At 41.9% G+C, this 5,186-nt stretch overlaps 1 pseudogene; it reads left to right on the forward strand.

Moving 5' to 3' along the window:
• The first annotated feature begins 3,244 nt into the window (after positions 1 to 3,244).
• LOC100614529 (methylosome protein WDR77-like) lies at positions 3,245 to 4,039 on the forward strand (annotated as a pseudogene).
• Positions 4,040 to 5,186: the final 1,147 nt, after the last annotated feature.

Genomic DNA, 5,186 nt, shown 5'->3' on the forward strand with positions numbered 1-5,186 from the left:
TACCTAATATTTTAAAAGGAAAAATATTCTATATAAATTCAAACTCTGTTAATGGGTATTGTGCCAGAAATAGGCGATCAGTGTAAATATGAGCTACTAAATGCTTATTCATTTGTTCACCAGCACATATCAAGGAAACATTAGTCAGCTGGCTGAATTATGAAAATTCTCTCCCTATAATTAAATTATCATAGTACTAATTAAAACAAGTATATACTTTTTATACCTGCATGTCCTTAAACAAATGTCCACTTCTATCTAGTCAAACACTAAATGAATGTATTGTAAACATTGCATGAATTCTAAATCCCAAAGACCAATGCACAGAACAATTTCATTTTGCTTTTCAAGATAGCAAAAAGACTGAGAATAAGTCTCGCTCACCCATATGAATTTCCTTTGCAGGCATTATTCCCGGGTTATCTAGAGTTGAATTGTTAATGCTATTTAATTTTAATAGCCTTCTCAATTTTAAATCCTACTTGCAGAATGTGTACTCCAGTTATGCTATTTCATGCTTGACTTGTCTACATATCTGGGGAAAATTTTTATTTTGATTTGGGTTCAGAATCAAAAAAAAAAAATTCGCAACTTGGAAACAACTAATATCTGAAAGCACGACCAAATAAATCTTCTGTCATTCACAGCACCCAGGAAAGCCAAGATTGGCATGAATGAATATGCTTTCCAAACCCTGGCTTTTCTTGGGATCAAGAAGATTTTGCCTTGTATTTTTGCATGTACAGAAATAAGAACAAAAAGCACAAATATATATTCAATTTTTGCACTAAGTTTTGGGCTGCTTATACAACTTAGAAATATTTCTCTATGTATCCATCTTTCTATTTTCAGGTAGAGTCCAATGCCATGAAAGGAGCTACGCTGAGTGGAAGCACATCAACTATGTTTTTAATGGTCATTAAATGAAGTCTCAAAAGTGAAGATATCCAATCAAGTCCAATCTCTGGAACAATGTAGAAAAGATGGACCTAAGAAACTAAAATTGAAATGTCTTTTTCATGGATTTAGTGCAGATTCCCTTTAAGAAATTGATAAATTTCACTGTGGACTGGTTGCTAGGATACCCCTCAAAATCTATTAAAGTAAGCTCTTTCCTTTAAAGGACTGGGCAGGGTTTCCATTATTTCAAAATGACTTTGAAAATCATGATGGGTGTTCCATCTAAGTGAATGAAACAGGTAAATGAATGGCCCTTAAGAAAAATAAATGACCATGAAGGTTCTAAAAAATAATTAGGCTCTCCCATAATGATATATTTAAAAGTTAGCTTTGTCAAGGAGATTCAGATTTTCAAACCTGAAAGGAAGAAATAAAAATCAAATGTGAAATGGAAAATGTGAAGTTCCTTGGGGGTAGTTAAAGGCCTACTGTTGTAGAAAGCAAGGGACAGAGTTTACATTTAGAGTGGGCATGTTGTTTGCCACTTATCATATTAAATGTCATTTTTCTCTGGAACGAAAAGTAGCATGGGTACTTAAAATATTTCACATTTTGAATTTCTGTCAATTAGTGAAAACTTGGTAAGCGCTCTTACAGGAATGTTCATATCCAGTTCTGTTACAAGGAAGGCAGGCTGGGGTAAAAAAGATGAATGAGTTCTAGAAAGGAAACCAGAAGCCTGACTCCTGAACTGAGGACACAGAGTGAATGTTCTTCGATATTTTGATATTCACATCTCTGGAAACTCATTACATATGGCTGTTTTCCTTATCTCTTTTTGTCAACTATGGATAAAAATTCTGAAATCAAGAGTGATCCTGTATCACCAAAAATGGGAACTTTGATGTCAATACTACCTAAAGTGATCTACAAATTTAATGCAATCCCTATCAAAATCCCAATGTTTTTGCTTAAGCAGAAAAAAATCCATCCTAAGACTCATGTGGAATCTCAAGAGACCCAGAATAGCCAAAACAATCTTAAAAAGAACAACTTCAGAGGCTTCACACTTCCCAGTATCAACATGTATTACAAAGATATAGTAATCAAAATAGTGTGATACTGGCATAAAGGGACATATAGACCAATGGAACAGAATAGAAAGCCTAGAAATAAATTATCCATATGTGGTCAAATGATTTTCAACAAGGCTGCCAAGACCAGTAAATGGGGAAAGGACAGTCTTTTCAACAAATGGTGTTGGGAAAACCAGATACCCACATGCAAAAGAATAAAGTTGGACCCGTAGGTAACACCATATACAAAAATTAACTCAAAATGGATTAAAAACTTAAATTGAAGAGCTAAAACTATAAAACTCTTAGAAGACAACATCGGAGAAAAGCTTCATGACACTGGATTTGGCCATGATTTCTTGCACCTGACACCAAAAGCACAGGCAACAAAAGTACAAATAGATAAATTGGACTACATAAAAATTAATCATTGTGCATCAAAAGACACAATAAACGGAATGAAATGGCAACGAATGGAAAAAAATATTTGCAAATCATATATCTGGTAAGGGTTTAATATCCAGAATAGATAAGAGCTCCTACAACTTAACAATTAAAAAAAAAACCAAACAACATGATTTAAAAACGGACAAAGGACTTCAATACAGATTTCTCCAAAGAAGACATACAAATGGACAATAAGCACATACAAATATGCTCAGCACTACTAAACACCAGGGAAATGCAAATTAAAACCATGAGATACCATCTCATACCGATTAGGATGGCTACTATCAAGGGGAAAACAACAACAACAACAACAACCAAAAGCAAACAGGAGGTGCAGCACGTGGGAGTTGCTACCGGAGCAGAATCCAGGTTGGAGTTGGAACCCTGGAGATGCCGAAGGAAACCCGTCTTCCCTACCGCCCCCTAACGCACCGGCCTGCTTGGGAAGCAGATGGAGGCTGCGCGGTACCGGTCCCATGGGGGCTTCTGCTCCGGGTCCTCCAGTCTCAGTGGCCGCTGCTGAGCCGGCTCCCTCTGACTTTTTTTTTTAGACGGAGTCTCGCTCTGTCGCCCATGCTGCAGTGCAGTGGCGCGATATCTGCTCACTGCAAGCTCCGCCTCCCGGGTTCACGCCATTCTCCTGCCTCAGCCTCCGGAGTAGCTGGGACTACAGGCGCCTGCCACCATCTGGCTAATTTTTTGTGTGTGTTTTTAGTAGAGACGGGGTTTCACCGTGTTAGCCAGGATGGTGTCGACCTCCTGACCTTGTGATCCGCCCGTCTCGGCCTCCCAAAGTGCTGGGATTATAGGCGTGAGCCACCGCGCCCGGTCCCCTCTGCCTTTTTAAGGACCCCTGTGCCACCCCCAAAGAAGGCTTCTGCTCTGCTGGAGCCCAGATGGAGGCTGGAGTGTCTGACCTCACTTGCGGGGAGGAGAGAGGTATCATAGCGGCTTCTGATTCAGGTGCTGGTGAATTGTGGGAGGTGGATGAGAACAAGCCACTTACCGTCAGCAAGTTCTGCAAGTATGAGCATGGAGACACTGTGTCTACCCTCAGTGTTCTCGGCTGTCAGCGGAAGCAAAGACTTCAGCATCAAGGATTGGGACCTTGCTCTGCAGGTGGCACTGAATTCATACCGATCTCATGCTGGGCAGGTCACCTGTGCTGCTGCCTCTCCCCGCAAGGACTCTGTGTTTCTTTCCTGCAGTAAGGACAGTAGAATTTTATTCTGGGATACTCTCTGACCAAGCCGACGTCACAGGTGGGCTGCATTGCCTCTGGCTGCCTTCCCACCTCACTGGCTTGGCATCCTCAGCAAAGTGAAGTCTTCATCTTTGTGATGGGAATGGGACAGTCTCCCTTGTGGACACCAAGAGAGGGAGAGGTGCCCTTGGCTCAGCTGTACAAGACCAGTGTGTCATTGGGCTGGTGTTTTCCTCACACCGTGTTCCCTTCCCGGCCTTTTACAGCGAAGATGGCTCACTGGCTGTGCTGGACTCCAGCCTTTCTGAGGTGTTTAGAAGCCGAGGCCACTGTGACCTTGCGAGAGATGCTGCTTGATCCCCACTCAATCACTTTCTGCTTACCACAGTGGGCTGGGACCATCAGGTCGTCTGCCACAAGTGCCCACAGAACCTCTCCCAGCCCCTGGACCTGAAAGCGTTGCTGAGTAGATTGGACTTAAGACAAACAGCAAGTCCCCCATGAGAGTCCACTTCTTTGCCCCTGTTCCCTCAGCTTGTGAGATAACACAGGAGCCTTCTGTAGTATGTTGAAACATTAGATCTGTGCTATTAATTGGCATCGTCTCGCAGCCTGAAGGAGGCTGGATGCTGGGATCCTGTAGTCACAGGGAAGAAAAGCTTTCTTAAAAATGGGCATGCAGGTGCGTCTGAGTGTGTGTGTGTAGGTTTTGGTGGGGAGGTGGGGCGGTGGGGGAGGGATTTATAAAAAATCTATCCCACATCCCCCCTGAACACCACCTCTCCCTCACTCCCCAAAAAAGTTGACAAAAGGGTTTTATTCTTCCCATGTAGCTGTCTGAGGAATTGACCATGTTTGGGTGGGGTATGGAATGTGGGCATCCCTAGGCTCCTGGAAGCAGCTCTTATGCTACTCATAGAGATGGGACTGATTTTATTTTTTATAGCGCTTAATTCACCATTATGGGAAATGCTTCCAATCACAAAAATTCAGCCCAGCTCGTTTTGAGGAAGAGGCAGGACATGTTATAGTTTTATACAACTCATTGCCATTAAACTGAATCAGAAATCCTTTTTCTGGATGAATTAAAAATGTGGCCTGTGCCTGTGTAATGTCCACTCCTTTCTGCCCACTCCCTTCCTTCTGCTCCCTGCTGGTGTTGTGTATATGAAAGAGGAGTGTTTTTCTGTCATAGATGCCCTAGAGGAAATTTTGTGGATGACGGAGAGCTTAAAGGCATTTCAATTGTTAGAAAACTGACACAGACTGTTACAGAGAAATCTTTGCCACTTTTCCCACCCAAAACCAGCCTGGGGCCTGACCTCTTCTGCTCTCAGCCCCTTTCTCTGCATATAGAAAGTCTAAATGCGGTATGTGTAGACTTCTAAAGTTTTAAAATTCAGCCTCAGGAAGAAAATCAGAAATACTGGCTGGTGAAATAAACAGTTTAGGCATCTTGTAAGCCTGCCTTTTTTGAAAAACAACAAAACAAAGTAAATGTTGGTGAGGATGTGGAAAAATTGGAACCCTTGTACACTGTTGATGGGAATCAAAAA

Source organism: Pan troglodytes, chromosome 3, assembly GCF_028858775.2.
Source record: "Pan troglodytes isolate AG18354 chromosome 3, NHGRI_mPanTro3-v2.0_pri, whole genome shotgun sequence".
Classification (NCBI taxonomy): domain Eukaryota; kingdom Metazoa; phylum Chordata; class Mammalia; order Primates; family Hominidae; genus Pan; species Pan troglodytes.